The sequence below is a fragment of the Nicotiana sylvestris genome, chromosome 5, assembly GCF_000393655.2.
Source record: "Nicotiana sylvestris chromosome 5, ASM39365v2, whole genome shotgun sequence".
In the NCBI taxonomy this organism is placed as follows: Eukaryota; Viridiplantae; Streptophyta; class Magnoliopsida; order Solanales; family Solanaceae; genus Nicotiana; species Nicotiana sylvestris.
Window position 1 is genome coordinate 99978160 of NC_091061.1, and position 11659 is coordinate 99989818.

Here is an 11659-nt window from a genome sequence, read left to right on the forward strand (position 1 = left end):
TGGAGGCTATTTATGGCCAATGATTGGCAATAAATGATGAACAAATATGGAGATAACAAATGAAAGCAATAATATCAAGAGAATATATGAGAGAGCAAAGAGAATGTTCTTCTATATTTATTATGGAGCAGTTGGAGCAACAGAGTTTACAAAAATGGTGGGAATGCCCTTTATATAGGAGGGGAATCACAACATAGTACAAAATACATTAACTACTCAGATACGGGGATGAGACAGCTAGATATGATGTCCTGACGCCCTATATTGGGTTTAGAATAGCCTGCTAGGCTCTGTCAGTCCTAGCCAAGTGCCTTGGGAACTTCCCTTTTCTCTAATATAGCCATTGGTCTGCACTGCCGCGAGATTGTGCCACAACGACCCTTAACAGTGAGCCTCGACCTCGGTCTCAAACCTCGAGAAGCACGTTCGCGGGGCACCATAATGATGGGGAAATTGGACCCCCTGATTTTACCATACACATATAGTCTCCACGTTTCTTATAGTGAAAGTGATAAGAAATGACCTTGAATTTCTTCCCCCTCCGATACTCTTGTAACGACGTCAGTCACAATGTGCCAAGATATAATGCACATGCAGTCCCTGAAGATTTTTGCATTAACTATGGCAGTTGGCTATCTTTTGGCCTTCTTCAATGCGCACACGGGGTTTCTATAAATACTCCCCTTCTTGTTTTCTATAACTCATTGTATCCCCAAACCTCAGAAAAGGTTCATTCTTCCTTTGCTTTCATTTTTTCTTAGGAACGAAACTCTCCTTCTTCTTCCGAAAATTTCTAGAAATGGCGAAAACTTCTGTCTCTGCTTCTCAGGAGGCTCTGGCCTCATTCTCTTCGCTTTTATCTCAAGGTGAAGTGACAATGCCTCCTCGTGCGGAGGAATGTGTTCCAGGGTCTTTCGTGGTGGCTTCTGATTTCAAGGTCAAGAGACCTTCTTCGAAGTCGGGGCGCAGCAAGCCCGTGACTCAGTATATTAGCTCGATAACAGATATCGGAAGAGTGAAAGCTGATTGTCGCTGGGGGAACGCGGTGCTTGTGGAGATCCCTTCTTTGGAGGAGGATATTACGACACACAAAATAGGTGTCCTCAATGTGTACACCTATCCGTTTACTCTAGGGCCGGTGGGGCCATCTTTGCCCCGATCAACCCCATGATTCTCGACTTTTGTCAATGATGCCAAGTGATCCTTGGCCAGATACATCCTTCACTATGGCGTCTTGTTTACACGATCAGGTACTACGTGAACGTGATCGGGGAGATGCCCTTCACCCTTGATCATCTGATCAGGATGTACAACCCTCGCCTCTTCCATGGGGGTCTAATCAAACTCCGATGCCAAGCCCCGAGGTTCCTCTTTTCCTGTATCGAGGAGCTCTAAAAGGGGGGATGGATTAGACAATTTGTCCGAGTGAGGACTTCTGACCTGATCCTGGCGAAAAAAATGTCGTTCCCCGAGAGGTGGAATATGGAGCGTAAGTAGACACGTTACCTTGCCTTCCCTTGCTTTTCTTTGTCTATGTTCTTTCAAGCACTTAACATATATATATATATATATATATATATATATATATATATATATATATATATATATATATATATATATATATATTGTTACTGCAGCCGCAACAATTTACCCCGACACAGTTTCAGATCTCCAAAATTGGGTCAGTCGTCTGTACTCGATTTGCCCATATGCTGAGCGAGTGTGGCATGATTTATCCCAGTCCCGGTGGGAAGCGAAGGATAATGGTGAGCTCCCACCCTTGTTGTAGTCATCCTTTTCAACTTAAATATCTACTTGCAGCACTCCCATTCCCTATGCTTACCTCTTGCCTTTGTGTAGGTTTGGGGGAAGTCCCCTTGATGAAGGGAGCATTACCTGGAGGGGAAGGCGCTTTGGTACCCGATGAAGGGAAAAAACGACAAAGGGATCCATTGGACGGGCTTTCCAAATCTAGGAAGATTAAGGTGGAAGAGACTAAGGCCGACCCGATAGGTCTAACCCCGGAAACAGTGGGAAACCCTCGAGTTGAGGGTAAGGAGGAAAACAGCTTCTCGACGGCGCTCGAGGGAGGGATAAACCTGGTCAATCCTAGGGCCATAGAGATGGTGGCTTTCGAGTCGGAGGTTGATGCCGTTGCGGCCCCACTTTGTGGCAGAGAGACAATTGAGGGAGTATCGGGTTCTGCCCCTAAGTTGGTCGATGGTTAGAGTTCTCCTCGGTCCGAGGTGCCTTCGTTAGGTGGTTTGGAGAGGCCTAGTTCAAGGACCCCGAATAGACAAGGGATAGTCCTGCCTGACCTTGCCAGTGTCATGGTCGTCATTGATTCTCATCAAGGAACGACCCTACCTTTTAAAGGAGTGCAAGATGCCCCGTACGAGGAATCGCCCGATGCGGGGATGCCTGTCAAAGGTGAAGATGTGCTAGAAAGGCTCCCAACCATTTCCGAGGGAGTTCTTGAGGTTGATGCTTCCCTCGTCTTTGGTGAAATGAGCAGGCTTTGTGAGCAGGTAATCTTCGCTTTCCCTGCCTTTCCCTGCCTGTCGCTTGGTCCTCGGTTGCCATGACCTTTGTCTTTCTAGCTTGTCTTTTTTCGTGGCTTTAGGCCAAGGTGCTTTACAATCGGACATTCACTCGGTATCAGGTCGAGGTTACCCATCTCGAGCGTGAGAAGACTCTCCTTACTGGACATGTTATCTAGTCCCCGTTTGCCTTTATCTGAATGTTTTGCCAGATCCCAGTGTTTTAGCATCTTAGATCTAATTTGTGTAGTTTGAGAAGGAACGCGCCTTGCCGAGTGAGGAGCTTCGGGCCAGAGACTCTGAAGTCTCTGAACTTAAACGGTGAGAGAAGAGATGTCTTCTGAGAGGGATGCCCTCAAGGAGAAAGTGATATTAGTTGGGCATCAGCTTAGTGAGGCGAGGGAGGATAGCGGCAAGTACAGAGGTCTCCATTATGAGCTGGTGGTTGCATTATCCAGGATCAAGACTGAAGCTGAGAGGCTTATGTCTTTGCATGGAGAAGATGCTATTGTGACAAGCGCCCAAGCCGGAGAGGCACCCGAGGGGGCCGAGCCGAGGCTGACTCTGGCAGCGAACATATGTGTGGGAGATATCATTTTGCCTGCGGAGTTCGAGAGAGTGGAGACCCTAGAGAAGAGAGATGCTTCCTTGCTTGCTTTCGGGGGTGCGCCGAGTAGTGGATCAGGAGGTGATAAAAGAGAAGGCGGAGCCCCCGGAGGGGAAGAGGCCATCGAAGAGGGGCCACTGAAGGAACCGTAGTTGTTGGGCTGCAACCTTTGTTGGAGACACCGAAGACCCCCCTTTCGATGGTAGATTAAGATTCTATTTGGTTCTCTCTTTGTAAGGGTTTTTTCAGGACTTGTAAACATCCTCATGGAGGCTATAAGAAGGCTGTTTATTTCATGTTCCTTCCTTCCTTTTTTGCTTTTCGGAAATACTATGTGATGTTCTCTGACTTTTGACCCATGGTCCCGGTCTTCGGGTTAGACCCCCTGGCTCCATTGTCATCGAGACTCGTGACAATGACTCGTGCACACTGAGTCAGTTACTTCTTAGAAGAAGCTGGCATTTGAGCTCTTCTGTTTTTTCTTTTAGGCATTTTTATTAGGTCAAGCTCAGTCTCCGAGTTGGATCTCGACTCGAGTTCATCTGACCCTCAAATTTTTGGGATTTCGAGCTGGCCCTTAGGCTCTTACACATTGGGTTGGAGCGACCCTATGTGCGGGTAGCCCCGGGGCTCATTAGGCTGGCAACAATAGCTCTTATGCCTTGGGTCGAAGCGACCTTTTGTGTGTATGGCACTAGGGCTTATTAGGCTGACGATAATGGATCTTATGCCTTGGGTTGAAGCGACCTTTTGTGTGTGTGGACCTGAGGCTCTTTAGGCTGGAAACAATGGCTCTTACGCATTTTGCCCTTAGGCATATTTGGTTAACTATTTTGAGTCCAGTCTCCGAATCGGGTTAAGACTCGAGCTCATTTTGACACTTATGTTTTCAGATTTGTGTGAGCTGGCGACAATGGGTCTTATGCTTTTGGTCGATGCGACCTTTTTATGTAGGCTTTATTTTCCTCTCGTTAAGGACTTTTGAAGTTATTTTTTACTGACTCGTCGTCGGTTTGGGAATAACCTCGATTTCAAGTAACTTGTGGCGATGTTCGAGCACCTTGGGAGGTTTGGCTCAGAGGCTGAGTAGTTCGAAGCCTGTGACTTGGAGCTGACATGGTCGAAGCTCTTTTGCCTATGCTGAGGCTAGCCTATTTAACCGGTTCTTTCCGAAGTAGATTCAGAGTAATTAAAGGCCTATGTGGGCTGGCGACAATGGCTTTTACGCCTTGTAGTGATGGTCAGGCGTCCCCGAGTCGCATTAGTTCAGCTGGTATAGCCGTGTGACCGGAGTCACTTGTGTTTGGCCAGAGCCTTTGAGTCCCGAGTGAAGTAGTTTCGGTATTTATATCAAGGGTATGCCCTTTTAGGGGTCTTACAAGTTCGATATATAGCCAAAACGTTGAGATCAGGTCTATGCCTTTAGTGAGGTCTTATTTACATGTCGTTGAGGTCTTAAAATCTTTACATACCGTTGAGGTCTTACAAGTTTTACATGCCGTTGAGGTCTTACAATTTTTACATGCCGTTGAGGTCTTACAGTCTTTTAATGTCGTTGAGGTCTTACGAGACCGAGTCTGCCCGCACAGGGTCTTATAGCCTCAGGTTTTGACAAGTCGGTGGAGATGGCACTTGACGGCAGTCCCCGAGTCATCGAGGGTTTCTTGACTCGGGAGCCATTATTTGTGAACTTTATATTGCCTTATCGAGGGCTTACGATTTTGGAGATCCCGACCCTGAGGTCACACGTTTTTTGAGATTTCGGCATTAGTCTCCGGGTGTTCGTGGCACCTTCAATTTTGGAGACGTTTTACGATCCTGGTGATGCCTCATTGAGGGCTTACAAGTTTGGAGTTTTGACCTGAATCTGCTTCAATATCTCCAAGAATTTCTTGTACTGCTCATGTTTTTGATACTTCTCCAATCTCTGTAGGAATGGTGCCAGAGGTTGCTTCTTCCCTGTAATTTAGCTTTTCTCTTGTTCAGGCAGTGCTTCTACTGTTGATTCCGATGCAGCGTTAGTCTCTTTTTCAACCACATCTTCCTTGCTGGTGTTTTCTTCCGCATTCTGTACCGTCACCTCAGTTAAACCTACTGAATCATCTATCTCAATGGATACTATCACCAGTTTTCTCAGTCGGCCTGTTTTCACGAGCAATTTCTTGCTCTAGTCTAAGTTCCTTCCATTTCAGAGACTTACTGCCATCAACTACTTCGGGCCCTACTCTTTTGGATTGATTTGGGTGTCAGCAAGTAATGTCCCATGAGGACGATTATTTAGGGACATGGAAATCTGCCCTAACTGGATCTCAATATTTTTAATTGCTGACTCATGTGAGTCTACTCTATCAGCTAGCTTTCCAGTTGACCCAATCACTTGTTGCATCATACCCTCGAGTTTAGCAAACCGATCTTCATGTCTCACAATTTGTTGTTATTGAGGTTATTGATAAGCCTGCTGCTGATTTTGCTGGTTGTACCCTTGCTGCCTTTAGTAAGGCACCATTTGCCCTTGTGGTCGCATAGCACCATGATTATTGTTGTTATTGTACTGCTGCTGAGCTGGTCTGTATTGTTGATTTTGCTGACCCCAATTCTGACCACCTGGTCTCGGTCCCCCGTAGTTATCCATATAATTCATGTTCTCCTGATATTGTTGATTATCACCTTCAGCACTCCATGAGCAGACATTTGGCTAATTAATGCATGATGTGCGTAGACCCCCATTAGTTGCATCAACTATGTGTACCTATTGCTTCTGGCCTGATTATTCCACCTTTTTGGTGAGGATGCTCATTTGTGTCATCAAAGTAGCCATATTTTTAGCTATGGAGTTAGCTGGGTCTAGAGCCATTGAGTGAACCACACGAGTGATTGGAGCGTTCCTTGTTGTCCATCTTGAGTTTTGTGCCATCTTGTCAAGCAGGATCTTGCTCTCTTTGAATGTCTTGTTCAAAAATGCTCCACATATTGAAGCATCAACATTATCTTTCAAAGTATCTGCTAAACCCATGTAAAATATCTGCCCCAACATCTGCTCCGGAATACCATGATGTGGACATGTAACCAGGAGACCCTTGAATCTCTCCCACGTTTCATGCAGCGTCTCAGTGGGTCTCTGTTTGAAACTCAACATCTCATCAATTTGTTGAGCAGTTTTGTTGGGTGGGTGAAATTTGCTCAAATATTGCTTGACTAATTCCTCCCAAGTAGTGATAGAGTTGATAGGGAGTGAATTAAGCCAAGTTTGGGCTGCTCATGTCATTGAGAATCGAAACAACAACAAACATATTACTTCCGGTGTGACATTGTGCTATCTCTACGTGGCACAGATTGAGAGGAAGTTCTTTAGATGTTGCTGAGGATATTCAACGTATGACCCGGAGAATGTCCCTTCTTCTGCAACAAATGTAACATGTTATTGGTGATCTGGAATGAGTCTGCTTGTATATAAGGGACTACAATAGCAGTTGCTAAGTTGTCAGTTGTGGGTTGTGCCCAGTCATATAGTGCTGCTTCTGGCACAAGAGGTGCCACACCCTGATCATTTGGGTCATTTGAGTTGTTTCTGTTGTTTGGGACATTCACGTTGTCCCTATTGTTTAGATTATCGTCTTCCATGTCTGATTCAATTCCTTCGGCTGAGTTTTGTTGTTATTTGCCTTTCCTGTTTGCACGGTTCAATGCCTTGAACACCTTCTCAGGATCTAATAATGCTTTGAATAATTCTCTAGTTCTTGAGGAGTTTCTAGGCATGCACCTATAACAACCACGACTACAAACGTTAGAATTTCAATGATCAATTTAAATTGAAGAAAATTGACTACACTAAGAATTTATGCACTTCTTTTTAAGTGCAATCAATAACACCGTTAATTCCCCGGCAATGATGCCAAAAATTTGATCGCGCCCAACTATGCCTTATAAAAAGGACAAAGCGGTCGCTGAGAATATGTTCCGGTTAACAAGTCCGGAGTCGAATCCCACAGGGAATTAACCTATCAATCACAGCTATTGGACCCACAAAAATTCACGTATTTAATCTTTAGAGATATTTGATTAACAATTTGGGTGTTTATTAACTAAATATTTATGTAATAAAAATATAGTAATTAATAACTAACTATGAACGGTTTGTAAACAAGAATTGGAAGGGTCTAAGGTTCTGATTTCTCCTGTTGTCGGAATCCTTTCCTTTCTGCTATGTTTGCTATAAATCTGCCTACGTCTTCTCTATCGATCATGAGCACTCCAACTGTCGTAACTCTCCCGGGTAATTACAACAATATACTAGACATATTCTCCCGAATTACGCTAGCTAGCTTTTAAGTACAACTCACTTAGATCGCACCCAAGGTTTTGTTATCCCTAATCCCACCTTTAAACTCTTCGTATTGATCCCTCATATACATTAGGAGTGATGATGTTCAACAACTACCTAAACATGAACTCTCTCTCGAGTAATCCACACTAAATAGGAATAGTTAATTGAGGGACCTTCAATCAACAACAATAAGCATATAGTAGAACAAATAGAGATAATACTACGACAAATTTATATTAACATAACGAGAAAATAATCCTTCAACAGGTTCGATCAAAACCTATATTAGGAATTTAGCTACTCATACTCATAGTAACAATTTTCCAAATACTTGGCATAATTAATTTACAAAGTAAAGATGAAGGAATGAAGAATTCGATGCTAATCTTCTCCGGAAATTATTTCAAACGTTTTCTCCCTTTCTAAATAGTCTCCCTAGGTCTAAGATATGTCAAAAGTCCTAAAAATACTGTTTTATATGTATTTATACCAAGGAGGGTCGGGCCCAGACGAAACACCCTTTCCTGCGCGAAATGGACTTGGCTCTGTAAAAAACATACAGCTGCACCGCACCATGCGGCGCGTTAGTAAACTTTGTCTGCAACCTCCACTTTTCTTGTCAGGCAGCCTTCTACACGGCTATACCGCGCCTTGCAGCGCCCCATGCGGCACGGCAGTGCAATTTCCTTAGAGTGAAATTATTTTGTCCTCTTTTAACATTCATACTTTGGTACACGACCTCCGAACACGATCCCGGCTTAACATATTGGGCTTTTAGTTAGACTTCAAAGCTCTAGATTGATCGATTTAGCTCCAAATTAACTTTTGAGCTCAGGGTCACTTCCTGCAAGGCATAAAACACGTACTAAGTGTAATTCACTATCATTTAAGCTCAAACACACGTAAAAATGTAGTAATTGGAATGTAATACTATGGCTAAAACACGTGTTTCTAGGCTAACATCATATAGCCTCAATGAATTGTTGACTCGGTAATTGTTTATGAATTTCTACATGTCTGTTCCGCCGTGGCAGTATTGTAAGAGTTGGAACAAGATTATACATGTCATGAGCTGCATTGTGAGCATTAGATTCGGGGAATGTCTGTTATTATGATCAGAGAATATTATTATGGTCTTGTGAATAATGTAGTGCATGGTGAGAATTCTGCAAAGGTATGCAGTCATGTTCTGGTACATCGTGTAGTGATTGATACGATGTTCATATATTGGAAGCAGGCCTGGCAGAAAATTTCGGATATTGAAACTGGGCTCTAAGGCTCATTTGCCTAAATAAAAGAGGATATCTTCAGAGTTGATCAAGCTAATGTGCTCAACTGAGTGGTGGTAGCACGAGTAGGTGCACGAGGTGTTAAACAGTGATTTCAGACAACTCTAGTGTATGTCTCAGCACATTCGAGGACAAACATATGTTTAAGTGGGAGAGAATGTAACAACCCGATCAGTCGTTTTGAGCTCTAGCGCGTCGTTCGATAGTTTGAGGCCATAAACAGCTTCACTTTAAGTATTATGACTTGTACACATGGTCTTAATTGAATTTTGGAAAGTTTGGAATTGATTTGAAAAGAAAATTCCCATTTCGGAAGCTTTAAGTTGAAAGAATTGAGTAAGGTTTGATTTATGAGTAAACGACCTCAGAATCGGGATTTGAAGGTTCCAATAGGTTGGTATGATGATATTGGACTTGGATCGGGTTTTGGATAACCAGGGAGCGTTTCGACGCCTATTGTGGAAGTTAACATTTTTGGAAGAATTTCATAAATTTGGGTTGAAGCACATTTCAGTGTTATCGATATCCGTTTGGGATTCCGAGTCTGGGAATAGCTCCGTATGGTGATTCTGGTATTGGGAGCGCAATCGGAAGTAGATTCAAAAGTCCATAGGTCATTTTGCAGTCGTTTGGCTAAAGTTAGAAATTTGAAAGTTTTTGAGAAGTTTGACTGGAAGTGGACTTTTTGATATCGAGGTCGAATTGCTATTCCGGAAATTGGAGTAGGTCTGTAATGTCAAATATGACTTGTGTGCAAAATTTGATATCAATCGGATGTGATTGATAAGTTTCGGCATCGAATGATGAAGTTCGAAGTTCTAAAGTTCATCAAGTGTGAAATGTAGTGTGATTCATGGTTTTAGCGTTGTTTGATGTGATTTGAGGCCTCGAGCAGGTCCGCGTTAAGTTATGGGAGTGGTTGGTGTGATTGGACGGGGTCCCAGGTGGATTTTGGGTGGTTAACAGATCGAATTGGAGTTGGGAGGAAGAGCTGAATCCTACTGTTGGTGTAACCGCACCTGCGAGGTCTTGGCCCCAAGTGCGGAGTCAAAGCAGCCAAAAGAGCGCAGATGTGGTTGAGAAGGGGGAAGACTGGGGCCGCATATGCGGTCATCTTGACGTAGAAGCGGGACCGCACCTGCGGAAGGAGAAGTAGAGTGAGGGCCTGGTGAAGGACCGCAGATGCGGTAGTGGGGACCGCACCTGCGGAATCGCAGAAGCGGTCAACTGACCGCAGGTGCGAAAAGGCTGGACGCAGTGTGTTCGTTTAAAAACGAGATTTGGCCTATTTTCCTTCATTTTTCTCTTGGTTTGGGCGATTCCTAGAGGGTTTCAAGAGGGGGTTCTCATCATCAGTGGAAAGGTAAGTCATCCCCACCTATTATGAGTTAAATACATTGATTATGTATAGTTTTTAACATGGAAATTGGTAGAAATTTGGGATTTTGAAGAAAAATCTAGAAATTGGTATTCTTGGATGTTGACCACGATTTTGGACATGAAATTAAGAGTAAATTATATATTTGAGTTTGTGAGGTTATGGGTAAACTTTATCTTCAAAATTTTTTGGAATCCGCGCACGTGGGCTCGAGGGTGTTTTTATCGACTTTTTGAGCGGGGTTAGAAATTGTTATAAATTGGATTATAATGAGTAATTAAGTATATATTAATGGGTTTGCATAATTATTGGCTAGTTTTCGAGCGTTGTGCATCGCTTTGAGTGTTTGGAAGGGTGTAGAATGCCGGTTATGGAACTTCGGAGCGAGGTGAGTCTCCTTTCTAACCTTGTAAGAGGAAATTAACCCCATAGGTGAATTAATCAAATATGTGCTCCTATTTGTGAGGGCTACGTATGTGTTTAATGTGAAAATGGTAATAACAATTAAATTTATTGATGGGACTCTAAAAATATGTGATCTATTTTTATGCTAGTTTGTTAAGCAGTCGATGTTATGTATGTGAGACTTAGAAACGAAATAAGGATTAAGGATAGGGTGAAAATCAAATCGAAATAAGGATTAAGGATAGGGTGAAAATCAAATCGCTAGACCAATAATTGGGGCTTCGAGCTCGTTGATTCTGGGCCTCGAGGTCGATCCCGGAGATCGATTACGAGCTATCGAAGACAGTTGCTATGTGATTAACAGTTTTTATAAAATCAATAGAGGCTATTTATGGCCAATGATTGACAATAAATGATGAACAAATACGGAGATATCAAATGAAAGCAATAATATCAAGAGAATATATGAGAGAGCAACGAGAATGTTCTTCTATATTTCTTATGGAGCAGCTGGAGCAACAGAGTTTACAAAAATGGTGGGAATGCCCCTTATATAGGAGGGGAATCACAACATAGTACAAAATACATTAACTACTCGGATACAAGGATGAGACAGCTAGATATGATGTCCTGACGCCCTATATTGGGTTTAGAATAGCCTGCTAGGCTCTGTCAGTCCTAGCCAAGTGCCTTGGCAACTTCCCTCTTCTCTAATATAGCCATTGGTCAGCACTGCCCCAAGATCGTGCCCCGACGACCCTTAACAGTGAGCCTCAACCTCGGTCTCAAACCTCGAGAAGCACGTTCGCGGGGCACCATAATGATGGGGAAATTGGACCCCCCGATTTTACCATACACATATAGTCTCCACGTTTCTTAGAGTGAAAGTGATAAGAAATGACATTGAATTTCTTCCCCCTCCGATACTCTTGTAACGACGTCAGTCACAATGTGCCAATATACGATGCACATGCAGTCCCTGAAGATTTTCGCATTAACTATGGCAGTTGGCTGTCTTTTGGCCTTCTTCAATGCGCACACGGGGTTTCTATAAATACTCCCCTTCTTGTTTTCTATAACTCATTGTATCCCCAAACCTCAGAAAAGGTTCGTTCT

General features: G+C 43.3%; 1 non-coding gene across 1 annotated transcript; it reads left to right on the top strand.

Annotated features, from left to right (window-relative positions):
* Window positions 1-6191: 6191 nt before the first annotated feature.
* Window positions 6192-6298, top strand: LOC138869804 (small nucleolar RNA R71). The gene has a single exon (XR_011400057.1). It is a non-coding gene; the product is annotated as a small nucleolar RNA R71 (small nucleolar RNA).
* The last annotated feature ends 5361 nt before the right edge of the window (window positions 6299-11659 follow it).